Genomic DNA, 19,727 nt, shown 5'->3' with positions numbered 1-19,727 from the left:
TAGCCTGGGTAGACCATATGCAGCTGGAGTTTGAAATGCAGCCAGTCTTGTGGAATTGAGCCCTTTCACTTGTAAAATCTGATGCTACAACTCAGGTAGTGTCAGAATCTAACTGAATTGTTAGATACCCATTGGTGATGGAGGATTTGAGAATCTCACAACCAGAGAAAATACTCTTTTTCACCCTATCCTTTAATTTTCTGGAGTCAAACAGATAAGAAACTCAAGAGTAATACTAATTTTCTTCCCCTCCATCCCACAACCCCTCTCCCCAACCCTCAATCAGGTTCTCAACCAATCAGTGCTACTAAATTTTACATCCACATACTTTTAAATCCATTCCCTCCTCTCCCCATCATACTCCCCATCACCCCAGCTGGGGCTCTCATTACCTCTGGCTTAGCCTCCCTCCCTCTGACCACCTTCTGTCCCAAATTTACCACTACCACAATTTCTAAAATATCTTTCATCGACTACAGAGGTAATATTTTAAAAATCTAAATGTAGTTTTATCAATAATTAGCTTGAAATTCAGCTCACTGTGGTCATCAAACATAATTTTAACAGCAGCACCTATTTTACATACAAAACCTTCCATGGAATCCTAAACTTATTAAACAGAAAAGTGAGAAAAAGTCTATCCTCTTCATATCTCTTTTATTCCCACACCCATACCACCCCCATTTCCAAAGCAGTCCCTGAAGCCACCTCTCTACCTCAATGGATCATATTAAATATGAATAATGTACAGAAAAGAGTTAACACGGCAGGCCTGAGACTACTATCCTTATAAAGGCCTGCTTGCAAGGTGGGCTCTTGGCTGGGAACTTAGACTCCAAAAAGGTTCTCACCATTCCCAGAAATGTTAAGAGTAATTCACTGTGCCTAAATATTTATACCATGTGCAAGCAATGTGGTCCATGCTAAACCCCTAGTTTCCCTCTACAAATCTAGAATTTTGGCACATGCTAAGTAGAGAGGACTATGTTCTCACCCCCTAACCCTAAGCATTGAGTCTCTAATGAGCTTCCCTAACAGATACCTGTTGTCACAGCTGGTTGCTGGAGGAATTAACTATGTTCTATGTGACCCCAATGGGAGAAGGCTCTTGGATGCTTGCCGCCAATTTTCTCCAGATTTTGCCCTACATGTCTTTTCTCTTTGTTGATTGTGCTTTGTATCTTTTAACTATAAGAAATCATCACTACGAATGCAACTATACGCTGAGCCCTGTGAGTCCTCCTAGCAAATCACCAAACCTAGGGGTAGTCTTAGGGATCCCCAACAAATATAGTATTCTCATTCTAGGGTTCAAGGAATCTACAATAGGGACCCAGCCTGCATTTCTAGACCACTTTCCCTCTCTCTAAAATGCATCCAATAATACAAGAAATGATTCAGTACCTATCACATGTAATGGGTAATGCAATGGGAAACAGAGAATATCAGTGTTTTTTTTTATTTTTAAGAGAGGTAGAAAGACAAAAAAAATTGCACCAGTAGTGTATAGAGATTAACTGGCAATAGAAAATAAAAGTAATTTGGGTATAGAGAAAACTGGTTATGAAATTGATTATTCTAAGTGGGAAATAATAAAGGCCCAAATTAGTATAGCAGGAATCAAGATTATTTTTTTATTACAAGTTACTCGCATCACCCATGAAGTCGAGTAGTATTATTTCAAAGTGGACTTGGATCGGTTATAAATGTATATCACAAACTCTAGGGCAACCACTAAAAAAAAAAAGGATAACTGATATGCTAAGAAGAGAAAATAAAATCATATAAAATGTTCAATTAAAACCACAAAATGGAAAAAGAGTAGAAGACAAAAGTAGGAACAAAGAACAAGGGCAACAAATAGAAAACAGACAACAAATATGGTATGTATTAATCTAACCATATCAATAATTAACACTGAAAATCAATGGTATAAATGCACCAATTAAAAGGCAAACTGTAGATCAAAACATAAGATCCAACTATATGTTAGCTACAAAAAAAACCCACTTTAAATATAAAGACACATATAAATTAAATTCATAGAGAAAATATGCTAATGCTAATAGAAAGCAAGAGTAGCTATATTAATTTCATACAGAGCAAACTTCAAAACAAGGAAAGTTATCAAAGGTAAAGAAGGACATTATATAATGATAACAGAGTCAATTCTCCAAGAAGACATAATGATCCTTAATGCATATGCACCTAACCACAGACCATCAAACTAAACTACGTAAGGCAAAAACTGATAGAACTGTAAGGAAAAATAGATAAATCCACTATCATAGTTGGAGACTTCAACACCCCTTTAGCAAAGCAGACAGATACAGCAGACAGAAAATCAATAAGGACATAATTGACCTCAATACTGAACACCATCAATAAACTAGCTATAATTAACATCTATAGAATACTTTATCCAACAACAGCAGAATATACATTCTTCTCAAGTTCACATAGAACATTCACCACCGATATCAGACAGACCAGATTCTGGGCTATAAAACACATTGTAACAAAGTTAAAAGCACAGAAATCATATAATGTCTGCTCTCAGACCACAATGGAATTAAATCAGAAATCAATGACAATAAAGACAACTGGAAAATTCTAAAATATGCAGAGATTAAACAACACTATAAAATAGCATAAGGGTCAAAAAAAGAAACCTCAAAATATTTTAAACTAAATGATAATGAAAACATGAAATATCAAAATTTGTGGGAATGTAGGAAAAGCAGTGCTTAGAGGGAAATTTACAGCACTAAATGCATATATAAGAAAAGCTAGATCAAAAATCTATCATCTAAATTTCCACCTTAGAAAATTAAAGAAAATAAGAGCAAATTAAATCAAAAGTAAGTAGAAGAAATAATAATTAGAGCAAAAATCAATGAAACTGAAAATAAGAAATCAATAGAGAAAACCAATGAAACCAAAAACTGGTTCTTTGAAAAGATCAGTAAAACCAATGAGCCTCTAGCCAGGCTAACTAGAAAAAAAAAGAGAAAGGACATAAATGACTAATATCAGAAATAAAAGAGAGATATCACTATAGATCCCATGGACATAAAAAGAATAATAAAGGAATACTAAGAATGACTCAAACCACAAATTTGATAACCTAGATGAAATGGACAAATTCCTTGAAAGACACAATCTGCCAAAACTCACACAAGAAGAAATAGACAATCTGAATAGGCTTACATCTATTAAAGAAATTGAATCAATAATTTTAAAATCTTCCAAAATAGAAAGCATCAATCCCAGATGGGTTCATTGGTAAATTCTACCAAACATTTAAGGAAGAAATTATACCAATACTCTACAATCTCTTTCAGAAGTTCGAAGGAAAAGGAATACTTCCTAATGCATTCTATAAGGCCAGCATTACCCTAATACCAAAATCAGACCAAAACATCACAGGGAAAGAAAACTACAGATCATTATCTCTCATGAACATAGACACAAAAATCCCAACAAAATACTAGCAAATCAAATCCGACAATATACAGAAAGAATTATACACTATAAACAAGTAGGATTTATCCCAGGAATGCAAGGCTGGTTCAAAAATCAATTAATCATTCAAAAATCAATTAATGTAATCAATCACATCAAGAAGGTAAGGAAAAGCCAGATGATCATATCAACAAATGCAGAAAAGACATCAGACAAAATCCAACATCCATCCATGATAAAAAATCTCAGTAAACTAGGAATAGAGGGAACTTCCTCAATTCGATAAAGAATATCTACAAAAAATCTACAGCTAACATTATACTTAATGGTAAGAAACTAGCTTTCCCACTAAGAATAGGAACAAGACAAGGATGTTACCTCTCATCATTCCTTGTTGACATCACACTAGAGGTTCCTACTTAATTCAATAAAACAAGAAAAGGAAATAAAAGATCTAAAGATTGGGAAGGAAGAAATAAAACAATCTTTTTTCAGAAATGACATGTTCACCCATGTAGAAAATCCAAAACAATTGACAAAATAACTCCTGGAACTAATAAGTGATTATAGAAAGCTTCCAGGATACAAGGTTAATATAGAAAAATGGAAATTAAAAACACAATGCCATTTATATTAGTACCTCACAAAAAGTGAAATACTTAGGTTAATAAATAGATTAATAAATCTAATGAAATATATATAAGATCTATTATGAGGAAAACTATAAGACTGATGAACAAAATCAAAGAACTTAAAAATGGAGAGATATTCCATGTTCATGAAAGACTCACTATTGTCAAGATACCAATTCTTCCCAGTCTGATGAATAGATTAAACACAATCCCAATCAAAATTCTAGCAAGTTAATTTGTGGATACTGACAAAACAATTCTAAAATTTAAATAGAGAGGCAAAAGACCTAGAATATTATTCAACATAATATTGAAGAAGAACAAAACTGGAAGACTGACACTATCCAACTTCAAGATCTACTATAAAGCTACAATAATCAAGACAGTATGGCACAGGCAAAAGAACAGACAAAGAGATCAATGGAACAGAACAGTGAGCCCAGAAATAGACCCACATAAATACAGCCAACTGATCTTTGACAAGCAAGCCAAAGCAGTACGATGGAACAAACATAATCTTTTCAACAGATGGTGCTGGAACAACTGGACATCCACATGCAAACAAATGGAAAAATATTCTAGACATAGACCTTTCACCCTCCACAAAAATTAACTTGAAATGAATCACAGACCTAAATGTAAATCATAAAACTATAAAACTCCTAGGATACAACATAGGAGAAACATAGGAGACATAGGAGAAACCTAGATGACCTTGGGTATAGTGATGACTTCCTAGATAAACAACAAAGGCACAGTCCAATAAGGAAATAATTGATAAGCTAAACTTCGTTAAAATTAAGAACTTCTTTTCTGCAAAAGGCAGTGTCATGGTCTCATTAGAGGACAAGCCACAGACTGAGAGAAAATATTTGCAAAAGATCCATCTGGTAAAAGGAGTCTTCTCCAAAATATACAAAGAAGTCTTAAACTCACAACAAGAAAATACAATATCCAATTTTATAAATGGACCAAAGACTTTAAAAGACAATTTATGATAAAGAGGGGGCTATAGGGATACATTCCTAAAAAGCACAGCTATCAATAACATTTTTTAAAAATGGGCGAAAGCCCTTAATTGACATCTCACCAAAGAAGATGTACAGATAACAAAGAAGCATATGAAAAATTCTCCAGATCATAAGTCATCAGGGAAATGCATATTAAAACAACAATGAGATACCACTACATCCCTATTTAAATAACCAAAATCCAGAACACTGACAAATGTTGATGAGAATGTGGAGCAACAGGAACACACACTCATTTCTGGTGGGAATGCAAAATGGTAAAGCCACTTTGGAAGACAATTGATGGTTTCTAAAAAAACTAAACATATTCTTACCACACTATCCAGCAATCATGCTACTTGGTTTTTACCCAAAGGAGTTGAAAACTCATGTCCACCCAAAAACCTGCTCATGGATGTTTACAGCACCTTTATTCATAATTACCAAAACTTGGAAGCAATCAAGATGTCCTTCAGTAAATAAATGGATAAATAAACTGATACATCCAGACAATGGAATACTATTCAGCACTAAAAAGAAATGAGTTATCAAGCCATGAAAATACATGGAGAAAACAAATGCATATAACTAAATAAAAGAGCCAATTTGAAAAAGCTACATACGGTAAGATCATATTTCCAAATTATATGATATTCTGAAAAAGGCAAAACTATGGAGAAAGTAAAAAGATCAGTAGTAAAGGAGGGTGGTAGGGAGGAGAGACGAATAGGGGGAGGATTTTTAGGGCAGTGAAAATACTCTGTATGATATTATAATGATAGATGCATATCATTACACATTTGTCTAAACCCATAGGATGTACACCATCACGAATGACCCCAATGTAAACTATGGACTTTAGTTAATTATGATGTATCAATGTAGGTTCATCAATTATAACAAATGCACCACCCTGGTGGGGGATGTTGATAATGGGGGAGTCTGTGCACGTGGGTGTGGGGGATAGAGGGTATATGGAAATCTCTGTACTGTCCTCTCGCTTTTGCTGTAAACCTAAAACTGTTCTAAAAATAATAATAATAATAATGCCTTTAAAAGAGAAAGAGAATCAGTCAGACAAGACACTCAAGGCTGAAAGATTGGCCAGCTTAGGCCTGGATAGCAGCTGTATAAATTGAAACACAAAAGGCTTCTCAAAAGCTGCACTAAATTAAATCTGTTACTACATCAGTGTACACAAATTATGTGATGCTGCTGCTATATTATTTTGATTTGTATTAATTTGTCTTATTGTATTCCAAATGGACAGTGGGAAAATGCCATTCTGAAGATCCACACACTAATCTACACACATAAATGAAAGATTTTAGAGGCCCAAAAAATTCTGTGCTGTTCTAATACCTTAATTTTGTACCTTATTTTACCACTTTCTCCTGAACTTTTAGGAAGATCCCACTGTACATCATAGCCTACATGCTGTAAGATTTAGTCAATATCATGATGTTCTAGAATTTGAAAAATCTATTACAACTTCCTAGATAGTATTTTAACAGTTCTATTTTTCCCCCAGGGCAAAAAAAAAAAAAAAGAGTTCTCCCAGGCTTTCAGTGTAGTTGTGATTACTTTGATTTCCTTCCCATATTTTGTTTTGAAGTGAACATAACCACAAGATTTGATTGTCTTCATAGTAAAACAAAGGTGAAGCTTAGAATTGAATCACTTGGCCCTTTCTCTTATCTCCTCCGTGTTCAGAATGCTTCCATGTCTTCATGGCTAACAATCTTTAGATCTGCAGTTGGGCTCACTGCATTCAAGCACAATCTCCTTTGTGGTTTTAGCCTTTTTCCAGAAAATTGGTTTAGTCAGCCCAGAACAGTCTCTCTGTTTCCCGTCATAAGGCAGCTTTCCCTGGGCATACGGATATTCCTTGCCCTTCTTGTCCTGTGTCACTTTTGGGGTTTAGTGCTTGCCACACTTCTTACAGGAAGTCCAGCAAGTTTTAGGAACATACACCATGTTTGTTTGTTGGGGCACTATTAGCAGGGAAAGAAGCGATATCCTCCGATTTTTAAGTTTTCATCTTAAAACAGAAGTCTGGAACAAAAAAATTCTTCTGAGTTTTGCAGTCTTGTAGTCTATGCTAATATGCTCTACTTAACAAATCTTACTACATTAATAAATAATAAGCTGCAATGATGTTCTTCTTATTGGCATATGTTTCATATGCACATTAAAGACTGAGAAGCACTATGCTCGAGAATGACTGGGGACTCCTATAGATTATGTAAAAAAGCCTTCCTGCGGAAGTGACATTTCTGTTCCTGAATGCCAAAAGGATTCAACTCTGAAAAAGATCTGGGATAATATGCCAAGCAGAGGAAAGCTCTGGCAAAAATCCTAAAGTGAAAATGGAAAAAAACTACATATTTCTGAGGAAGAAAAAGATTTTATGTGGCTGATTTAAACAACCAAGTTGGAATCTGTCACAAGATGATGTTGGAAAGGGAAGCAAGGACCAGTTCACGTAGGGTCTTATAAGCCATGATAAATATTGTGGGTTTTATCAGCAGGATTAAGAACAAGTAGAAAGCTTTCAGCAGGGATGTGACACAATTTGATTTATCTTTTAAAAGATTCCTCTGTAGAAAAAAAAATTGTAGGAATGCAAACTGGATGCAGAAATGGGTGAATATATGGTACGCAAATTATATTTTAAAAGGTTATTATTATATATATTGTTATATATATAAAGGTTATTTTATATATATATTATATATATATGTATTTAAGTGGATACATACAGACCAGTTAGGAAACTATAATAATAGTCCAGTTCAGAGATGTCTAAAAGTTGAACCAGAGAGTTAGCATTACAAGTAAATTGACCAAGATCATGTAGCTAATAGCAGCAGAAACAATTAATAACCTTTACTGAGTACTTACTAAGTGCTAGGAATTTTTCTAAGTACTTTACATACATTAACTCATTCAATCTTCACAATCACCCTATGAGGTAGGTATTAACGTTATTCCTACTTTAAAGCTTAAGAAACTGAGGCACAGAGGGGCTGAGTAAGTAACCCATCCATGTTCCCACAGCCAGGGAGTGGTAGAGCCAGCATTTGTACTCACAGGTACAGCAGGGAGACAGGATGTTACAGTGGAAAGAGCATGGGCTCTGGAGTCATACCCCCTGGATTCATTTCCTGACTCCACCATTTTGACTCTCAGTCACAGTAATGTTGTTCTCCGTGATACACTGGGCACATAATCACCATTTTAGGCAAAAATACCTAAGGGAAAGTCAGTTTCTGCCACAGTTTCCCCATCCTCTTCAAAAGGAAACCAGGACAGGAATTCATCCCTTCCTGTGTTTGTACTTTTACACGTCAAATAGGGATACCTGGACTGCTGCATCTTAGGAACATGAGGGGTAATGTTCCTACATGGAAGACAATCATAGTCTTGACATATGTTGTGATAGTTAATTTTATGTGTCAACTTGACTAGGCCATGAGGTGCCCAGATGTTTGTTCAAACATTCTGGATATATCTGTGAAAGTGTTTCTGGATAAGCTTAACATTTGAATCAGTAGACTGAGTAGAGCCAATTGCTCTCCAATCAGTCGAAGGCCTAATAGAACAAAAGCCTGACCTCTCCCACCAGTAAGAGAGAACTCCTCCTGCCTGACTGCCTTTAAGCCAGGACATTAGTTTTCTCCTGACTTTGGACACAGACTGAAGCATCTGTTCTTCCTGGGTCTTGACGCTGCCAGCCTTGGACTGGAACTACACTGCAGGCTCCCCTGGTTCTCAGGCCTTCATACGTGGACTGGAACTCCACCACTGACTCTCTTTGGTCTCTGGGTCTCCAGGTTGCTGACTGCAGCTCTTGGGACTTGTCAGCCTCCATAATTTTCTGAGTCCATTCCTTATAATAAATCTTTCTAAATGTATATACATCCTATTGGTTCTGTTTCTCTGCAGATGCATAACATACATATATGTCATAAGCTTAATTGTACTGACACTGTTTCCATAGAACCAAAATATAATAACACGGGGGATATGTAGCCTTTGTGTATGTTGGTGCTTTAAACTGGAATGGATTTCTAGTTTTACACATAGGTAGATATCTTAGAGATATTCTTTGGAGACTTAAGCAAAATGGTGGACCAGACTGTTTCAAAAGAAAGTAAGCATTTTCCCTTTAGAAATGCTATTTTAAAAATCTGCTTCATCCCTAAGGTTTTTTGATTTATGTCAAAAGTGGTACTGAGATAGCCTGGAAGAAAAAGATCTCTATTTAAAAAATATTCCTGGATGTCAGAAACATGGCAGAGTGAGAGATGTCCCCAGACCTCTCCCCTTGAAACAACAATAAGCTGAACATCTAAAACTCAACAAAATACATGCAAACTGCACACTAGCACATCTGAGTGTGGGATCTGCGCATAAGACCTACCACAAGTCAGAACTCCGGGTGTCCGGTGGTGGACTGGGAGAAACAAAGACGCTGCCTCTCGCAGCCGGAGTTCCCTGTAGGAGGAGGGGGAGGGGAGGAAGTGAGGTGAGTTCCCTAAACAGCCCTGCCTGAGAGAGTTGTGAGCTCCACTCAGCCAGCAGCAGGGCCCAGTCATCAGGGCAGAAGGCAGAGAAATGGGGATGGCAGAGAAACAACAGTTGATTTTTATCAGCAGAGGTTGCAAAGCTGAGGATGAGCCACAGCCCTCATCCCCCAACACAGAGGGCCCCTCCCCCCATAACCTCTGAGACGGAATGCCAAGGAGCCCCAGGGGAATCTGAGCAAACACTACCGAAACTGTCGCTAACACTGACAGGAACTGAGACTGAAGGTAGCAAGCATGATTAAATATCTATACGAAAAAAAAGACATTATTAAGACTTTATATAAAGCAGAGATCCAAGAGGCTTAGGGACATTATATAATAAATATTCTTTCTGGAAAAAAAAATCAGAATACACTTCCATTAATGCCCAGGCAGAGAAATAATCCATTAAACACCATGAACGACCAAGGGGACAAGGCATCTCAGAAAGAAAGAGAAAAATCTCCAGAAAATAAGCTTACAGACATAGAAATATGCGACTTAAATGAGAGAGAATTCAGGATGGTACTTCTGAAAAAGCTCAATGAGATCCAAAATGAATCATATCAACAATTGCAGGAATTGAAAAAACAACTAGATGAGCAGAATTGAGTTCTTTAGCAAGGAAATTGAAACCCTCAAAAAGAACTGAATAGACTTTCTGTGGAGATAGAGAACACACCGCAAGGGTTGAAAAATGAAATAACAAGCTTCGGAAACAGAGTCTACCAAATGGAGGGAAGGATCAGTGATATCGAAGACAAAAATCTAGAAATAAATCAGAAGGAAGAAGAAAGAAACCGAAAAATGAAAAATAATGAAAGAGAAATACAAGAACTAGCTGATACTTTCAGGAGAGGAAACGTAAGAATAATGGGAATTCTCGAAGGGGAGGAAAAGGAGCAGGGATAAGAAAGCATTTTCAGGCAAATAGTTGAGAATTTCCCAAATCTAAGGAATGAGCTGGAGATCTGATTCAAGAAGTCAACAGAATACTCAATTATCTTGACCCAAAAAGGCCTTCACCAAGACACACTGTATTAAAATTAGCAAAATTAACAACAAGGACAGAATTCTTAGGGCAGCCAGGGAAAAGCAGATGGTAACCTATAAAAGAAAACCCATTAGATTATTGTCGGACTTCTCAGCACAAACCTTACAAGCCAGAAAGGACTGGAATCAAATATTCAAACTATTAAATGAAAGGAACTACCAGACGAGAATAATGTATCCAGCTAGCTCTCCTTTAGATATGAAGGAGAAATAAAGACCTTTCCAGACATACAAAAATTGAGGGAATTCTCCACTACGAGGCCTGCACTACAAGAAATACTGAAAGAAGTCAGCTCACTTAAAACAAAATGACCAAAAAAAATAAATAAATACATAATTAGGAGTAAGGTGACTACCAGGCTGATAGAAGCAGAGGAGTGCAACCCTTACTAGGAACAGGGCATTATAAGCTTTAAAATAAGAAGAGATTTGCTATAGCAAGATAGTAATGAACGTTCAGCATACATAGGGACAAACTGAGACAACAATGACTGAAAAAGGGAGGATTCAAAGATCCAGATTCGCATAGGGGAATGGAGATAAGGCACGTACAGAAGAAAAGGGATGACTGTATATATATAACTATCCTTTACATACTCGCAATGGTAACCACACGCCAAAGATTCAGAACCGAAGTATATAACATAAAAACAAGAAGGATCAGAGGGAAAACCCACAAAAGCCAATCAAAATAAAGAAAACAGAAACACAAGGACAAGGAAGCAATAGAAACATCGAGCTACTAGAAAGCAAAAGACAAAATGGCTATAAGAAGACCTCATATTTCAATAATCATCCTAAATGTAAATGGACTGAACTCACCAATAAAAAGGCAGAAAGTTGCAGAATGGATCAAAAAACAAAACCCAACCATATGCTGCCTCCAGGAGTTACATCTCAGTTCCAAAAACAAATACAGACGCAAAGTGAAAGAGTGGAAAATGATATTTCAAGTAAATGGCATTCAGAGAAAAGCAGGAGTAGCAGTACTAATAGTGGACAAAATAGACAAAATAAAAAAGGTAAAGAAAGATACTGAGGGACACTTCATAATGATAAAGGGAATCATGCACCAAGAAGACATAACACATTAATATCTATGCTCCCAATCACAGAGCCCCAAAATATATAAAGCAATTACTAACAGAACTAAAGGGAGAAACAGACCAAAATACTATCATAGTAGGGGACCTAAATACCCCGCTATTGGATATGGACAGACTATCTAAACAGAAAATCAATAAGGAAATAACATCCTTAAATGATACATTAGACCAACTGGACATAATTGACATTTACAGAGCCTTTCATCCCAAAATAGCTGCTTATACGTTCTTCTCTAGTGCACATGGAACATTCTCAAGGATTGACCATATACTGGGATACAGAGATAGCCTCAACAAATATAAGAAGGTTGAAATCATACCAATCATGTTCTCTGATCATAATGCTTTGAAACTAGAGATCAACTGTAAAAAGAAAGGAGAAAGGACCACAAATACATGGAGATTAAACAACATGCTACTGAAGAATAACTGGGTCAGAGAAGAAATAAAAAGAGAGATCAAGAGATACATAGAAATGAATGATAATGACAGTACAACATATCAAAACTTTTGGGACACGGCAAAAGCCGTCATAAGAGGAAAGTTCATATCATTACAGGTCTCTCTCCAAAAACAAGAACGAGCCCAAATAAACAACCTAATGCTTCATCTTAAAAAACTAGCAAAGTAAGAACAAATGAAGCCTAAAGTCAGCAGAAGGAAAGAAATAATCAAATTAGAGCAGAAATAAATGAAATTGAAAAAAAAATAGGAAAAATAAATGCAATAAAGAGCTGCTTCTTTAAAAGGTTAATAAAATTGACAAACGCCTGGCTAGACTCACTAAAGAAAAAAGAGAAGAACACAAATAAACACAAATAAAAATCAGGGATGAAAGAGGGGAAATTATGACAGACACTGCAGAAATATAAAGGATCATACAGGAATACTATGAGAAAGTATATAACACCAAATTCAATAACCTAGAAGAAATGGACCAGTACTTAGAAAAATACAACCTTCCTAGGCTGAATCAAGAAGAACTGGAAAATCTAAATAGATCTATCAGCAGTATGGAAATTGAAACAATCATCAAAAACCTACCAAAAAGTAAAAATCCAGGACCAGATGGCTTCACCAGTGAATTCTACCAAACATTCAAAGAAGATTTAAGACCTATTCTCTTCAAACTCTTCCAAAAACTCGAAGAGGAAGCAATACTTCCCAACTCATTTTATGAGGCCAATATTACCTTGATAACAAAAGCTGGTAAAGATAACACAAAAAAAGAAAACTACAGACCAATATCTCTCATGAACACAGATGCAAAAATCCAAATACATCAACATATCAAGTGGGCTTCATCCCAGGGGCACAGGGATGGTTCAACATACGCCAATCGATTAATGTGATACACCACATAAACAAATTAAAAAATTGATATGATATGATCATATCAATAGATGCAGAAAAAGCCTTCAACAAGATACAGTAACCATTTATGATCAAAACACTTAACAAAATTGGTATAGAAGGAAAGTACTTTAACATAATAAAAGCCATATATGTATGATAAGCCCTCAGCCAACATTATACTTAATGGTGAAAAACTAAAAACCTTCCCTCTAAGATCAGGAACAAGGCAAGGCTGTCCACTATTGCCACTGTTATTCAATATAACGTTGGAGGTCCCAGCAAGTGCAATCAGGCTAGAGAAAGACATAAAAAGCATCCAAATAGCAAACGAGGAAGTCAAACTGTCACTATTTGCAGGTGACATGATTCTCTATATAGAAAACCTTAAAGACTCCACAAGAACACTACTAGACACAATAAGCAAATACAGTAAAGTCTCTGGATACAAAATCAACGTTCAAAAATCCATAGCGTTCCTATACTCTAATAACGAAGTGTCAGAAAAAAGAAGTGAAAAAAACAATTCCTTTTGCAATTGCAACAAAAAAATAATAAAATACGTAGGAATAACTCTAACAAAACATGTGAAGGACCTATACAATGAAAACTACAAGACCCTATTAAAAGAAATCGAAGAAGATACAAAGAAATGGAAAGATATTCCGTGTTCTTGGATTGGAAGAATCAACATAGTTAAAATGACCATATTACCTAAAGCATTATACAGATTTAATGCAATCCGCATCAAAATCCCATCATCATTTTTTAAAGAAATAGAACAAAAAATCATCAGATTCGTATGGAAGCACAAAAGACCCTGAATTGCCAAAGCCATCCTGAGAAAAAAGATCGAGGCTGGAGGTATCACTCTGCCCAACTTCAAATTATACTATAAAATAACAGTAATCAAAACGGCATGGTATTGGCAGAAAAATAGACATACGAACCAGTGGAACAGAATCTAGAGTCCAGAAATAAACCTGTATTTTATGGGCAAATAATTTTTGACAAAAACGCCAAAAATATACAGTGGAGAAAGGAAAGCCTCTTTAATAAATGGTGCTGGGAAAACTGGAAAGCCACATGCAAAAGAATGAAACTAGACTGTTGTCTATCACCACACACCAAAATTAACTCAAAATGGATTAAGGACCTGAATATAAGACCTGAAACAATAAAATGCATAGAAGAAAATATAGGAACTAAACTCAAGGACCTTGGGCTTAAAGAGGATTTTATGAATTTGACCTCAAAGACAAAGGAAGTAAGAGCACAAATAAATAAATGAGACTACATCAAACTAAAAAGCTTCTGCTCAGCAAAAGAAACCGTCAACAAGGTAAAGAGACAACCTTCCGAATGGGAAAATATATTTGCAAGCAACACCTCTGATAAGGGCCTAAAATCCAAAATATACAAAGAATTCATACGACTCGATAACAACAAAAAAAGAAACAATCCAATCAAAAAATGGGCAGAGGATCTGAACAGACACTACTCCCTAGAGGACATACAAATGGCCAACAAATATATGAAAAGATGCTCAATGTCGCTAGCTATTAGGGAAATGCAAATCAAAACCACAATGAGATACCATCTCACACCTGTTAGAACGGCTATACTCAACAGGACAAGTAATAACAAATGCTGGAGAGGATGCAGAGAAAAAGGAACCCTCATCCACTGCTGGTGGGACTGCAAATTGGTACAGACACTATGGAAAACAGTATGGAGATTCCTCAGAAAACTAAGAATTGATCTACCATATGATCCAGCAATCCTTCTGCTGGGTATTTACTCTCAAAGATTTGAAAACCCATATCCGAAAAGATATTTGCACAGAGATGTTCATAGCAGCATTATTCACAGTGGCCAGGACATGGAAGCAACCAAAGTGTCTTACAACAGATGATTGGCTAAAGCAGCTGTGGTCCATATACACAATGGAACATTACGCAGCCATAAGAAGAGATGAAATGCCGCCATTTGCAACGATATGGATAGACCTTGAAATAATCATACTAAGCGAAATAAGCCAGAGAGAAAAAGTTTAAAATCACATATCATTTATATGTGGGATATAAACGTTAAAGCAACAAATGAACAGGACAAACAAACAGAGACTCATGGACAATGGATTAGTGGTTACCAGAGGGTATGGGGGAGGATAGAAGGAGGAAGGAAGATGGGGGAAACATTTAAATCATTTCTTCAATTAAGATAATTATTTAATTACTTAACTTAAAATATATATATTCCTTGGTCAACTAGAAATCCACACATGGAAAAAAAATAATCTTGATCCCAGTGTAACATTATACACAAAAATTAATTCCAGATGTATCAAAGATCTAAATGTGAAAAGTAAAACAATAAAGCTCTAAAAGATAATTTAAGAATATGTGCATGATTTAGGTAAGCAAAGACTTCCTAAGTAGGACGCACACAAAAGAGACCAATAAGTAGACTACACTAAAATTAAGAACTTCTGACCATTAAAAGATTCTTCTAAAAAAATTAAAATGCAAGACAGTCTGGTAGAAAATATTTACAATCTATGTATCTGATAAAGGACTCATATCCAGAATATATAAAGAACTCTTACAATTCACTAAGGAACAGAATAGAGCGATTCCACTTCTGAGTATTCCAAATGGAAATGAAATCACCACCTCAAAAAGATATCTACACCTCCACTTTCATTGCATCATTATTTATAATAGCCAAGACATACAAACAATCAGTGTCCATCAATAAATAAATAGATAAATTAATAGTAATATAAATCAGGAAGTTGATTACCATTGTATGTAAAAAGCTAGTGACTTGGAAGGTGTACAACGAGAGCCTCTGGGCACAACAAATGTATTTCTTGATTTAGATTGTATTTACAAAGATCTATTTTCTCTATGAAGAAAATCAATGGGCTTTACACTTATCATTTGTGCACTTTCCTAAATAAACCTTATACTTGAATAAGTATACTTCAAAATAAAATAAAGATAACAGCAGTGGTATTTTCTGTATATTCTACTATGTACATACAGTATTTTATAATTAAAAATAATTTATTTTTTTGATATAGAAAATAACTAATCAAATACAAACTGGAAAGACCTGTCCTAAGAGCCCAACTGATGGGATAGCTGACACTGAGAAGAGACACAGTAATAAAATCCCAGCACCCTGTGTCTAGTTTATAGAAGGCACCAAGAAATAATCAGGGAATGAATGAATGGATGAAGGGATGGGAGAAATATAAGTCTCTAATGTCTTAAAGGTTGTCAAATAGAAGTGGAGATACTCAATAATTTGATAAATAAATAAATGAGTAAATAAATGAATAAGATATCAGTCTTGATATGTTTAAAGAGCTGTTACAGTACAATGAGGACTAGAGTTATATATATTATACCTAGGGGAAGGTTCAAGATAATTGGGGAGAAGTTACAGAAAAGCTCAAATTTCAGCCTACTTAAATAATTTTCTAACAATTAGGACTCTCGTAAAATGAATAAGATGCATCAAAAAGAAATGATTAAGGCAGAACCTACATGCCCATCTGACATTTGACTATATGACCCAGAGGTCTTCTTCACCTCTAATATTCTATGATTCTACAAAATGCTATCTTTATATCTTGCTACACAGCAAATAATTCACAACTACTTGAGTCCCTTTGAAAAGAGTATCCATAAACAGTATCTTACTAAATGAAGACATTTTATCTTAGTGACTTACCTGCATACTATAAATCAAATTTTGACAGCTTTCTTTGAAACATCATGACAAAAGCATTAATTTTTATTTTCTAAGAACCTCTAGATGTTCAGGATATCCAGAGAAAAGGTAGTTGAGTCCAGGAGAACCAAAACTTTGTTATCTAGAGAGGCCTTTTGCACAATCTTAGAAACATCAAAAATACATTTTCTAGAATTCAAAGAAGTGAAATCAGACTAAGCCCTTTGCTACTGTTAATATTAGTGAGTGGCCCCCAATTAAAATGGTTTTAGTAATTCTAAGTAGAGTTGAGTTCGTTCCATTTCTATTCACAGACTGGAACCCACCACCTCTACCATTTCAGCATTAGTATTTCAATTAGTCCTAGCATAGTCCCACATTTATATAACATTCTTTAAAGTTTCTAGGGACCTTCTCATATCATAACTTACTTGAGCCTCATAAATGACACATGAGAAAGGTAGTTAGGATAATTAACTCCCTTCTACAGATAAGAAAATGGAAATACTAAATTAAATGATTGGAATAAAACCAAAATCACAATCTAACAGATGGCATAACACCATGTATAGAGAACCCTAAAGAGTCCACCAAAAAAATTATTAAAGCTGATAAATGAATTCAGTAAAGTAGCAGGATACAAAATATTCAGAAATTGGTTGCATTTTTACATACCAATAATGAACTATCAGAAAGAGAAATTTAAAAAATAACCTACTTACAATTGTATCAAAAAATAAAATAAAATAAAATACCTAGTAATAAATTTAACCAAGGAGGTGAAAGACCTATATTCAGAAAATTATAAGACATTGAAGAAAGAAATCAAAGAAGATACAAATAACTAGAAGCATATATCATGTTCACAGATAGAATCAACATCTTTAAAATGTCCACACTGCCCAAAGCAATCTGTACATTCAATACAATCCCTCTCTAAACATTGAACTAGAACAAAAAATTCTAAAAATTTATATGGAACCACAAAAGACCTCAAAGAGCCAAAGCAATCTTGAGAAAGAACAAAGTTGAAGATATTATACCACTTTATATCAAACTATCCTACAAGGCTATAGTAATCAAAACAGCATGGTACTAGCATTAAAAAAAAAAAAGACACATAAATCAACGGAACAGAATAGAGAGCTCAGAAATAAACCCACACCTATATGGTCAATTAATTCCTGACAAAGGAGGCAAGAATATATAAACAATGGAGTAAAGGCAGACTATTCACTAAATGCTGTTAGAAAAACTAGACAGATACGTGCAAAAAAATAATAATAATAAAACTAGACCACTTTCTTACTCCATATACAAGAATAAACTAAAAGTGAATTAAAGACTTAAATGTAAGACTTGAAACCATAAAATTCCTAAAAGAAAACAGAGGCAGTAAACTCTTTGACATTGCTCTTAGTAATTTTTGGGGGGGGATGTCGGGTGGGGGCTGGGATATGTCTCCTCAGGCAAGAGAAAAAAAAAAGAAAAAACAAATGGGACTAAATCAAACTAAAAAGTTTTTACACAGCAAAGGAAACCATCAACAAATGAAAAGACAACCTACTGAATGACAGAAGATATTCACTGATGATATATCTGATAAGGGGTTACTATCCAAAATATATAAAGAACTCATACAACTTAACACCAAAAGAACAAATAACCCAATTAAAAAATGGGCAGAGGAACTGAATAGACATTTCTCCAAAGAGGACATTTGGATGGCCAAGAAACATATGAAAAAATGCTCAACATCTCTAATCATCAGAGAAATGCAAATTAAAACCACAATGAGATACGACCTCACACCTGTCAGAATGACTATCATCAATAAGTCAACAAACAACAAGTGCTGGCAAGGATATGAAGAAAGGGAACCCTCGTGCACTATTGGTGGGATTGCAAATTGGTGCAGTCGCTATGAAAACCATATGGTGGTTCCTCAATAAATTAAAAATAGGTACACCAATATGACCCAGCAATTCTACTTCTGGGTATTTAGCTGATGAAATCCAAAACACTGATTTGAAATGATATATGCACCCCCATGTTCATTGTAGCGTTATTTACAATAAGAGAGATCTGGAAGCAACCTAAGTGTCTATGGATAGACTACTGGATAAAGATGTGCTACAAATGTACAATGGAATATTACTCAATGCTGAGTAATATTTAATAAAAAATGATATCTTACTATTTTCGACAACACAGATGGATTGCTAGGGTATTATGCCAAGTGAAATAAGTAAGACAAAGAAAGACAAATACCATATGATTTCACTTACATGTAGAATCTAAAAAACAAAATAAATGAACAAGTAAAACAGAAACAAACTCATAGATACAAAGAACAAACTGATGGTTGCCAGATGGGGAAGGGGAGATGGGGGACTGGGTGAAAAAGGTGAAGGGATTAAGAAGCACTTACAAAATAGTCATAGGGGTATAAAGTACAGCATAGGAAATATAGTATTGTAATAACTATGTATGGTGCCAAGTGGGTAGTAGATTTATTGGGGGATCACTTCGTAAGTTATATAAATGTCCTGCCACTATGCTGTACATTTGAAATTAATATAACATTTAATGTCAACTATAATTGAAAATTATTTTAATGTCAATTAAAAAAATTTTTTAAAGCAAATCTTTAAAAAAAGAAAAAAAGCACAATATAGTCTGTCCAGGTCACATTTTATTATTCAGCTGGTTTCCTATTTTCATCAATTCTAAAATAAAATGAATCAAAATACTTTGAACAGTAATGGAATAAAAAGAGCTTCACTTCTTCAC

General features: G+C 35.0%; 1 protein-coding gene and 1 pseudogene across 5 annotated transcripts in view; both read right to left on the bottom strand.

Annotated features, from left to right (window-relative positions):
• Positions 1-19,727, bottom strand: part of AFG1L (AFG1 like ATPase) — a 169,864-nt gene that overhangs the window by 127,021 nt on the left and 23,116 nt on the right. The gene's annotated exons all lie outside the window — the stretch shown is intronic.
• On the bottom strand, positions 6,707-7,741 carry LOC120608170 (60S ribosomal protein L36a-like; annotated as a pseudogene).

Source organism: Pteropus medius, unplaced genomic scaffold (genome assembly GCF_902729225.1).
Source record: "Pteropus medius unplaced genomic scaffold, Ma_sr-lr_union100, whole genome shotgun sequence".
Lineage (NCBI taxonomy): Eukaryota > Metazoa > Chordata > Mammalia > Chiroptera > Pteropodidae > Pteropus > Pteropus medius.
Note: the sequence above shows the minus strand (reverse complement) of the source record. Positions and strands in the feature narration are given on the sequence as shown.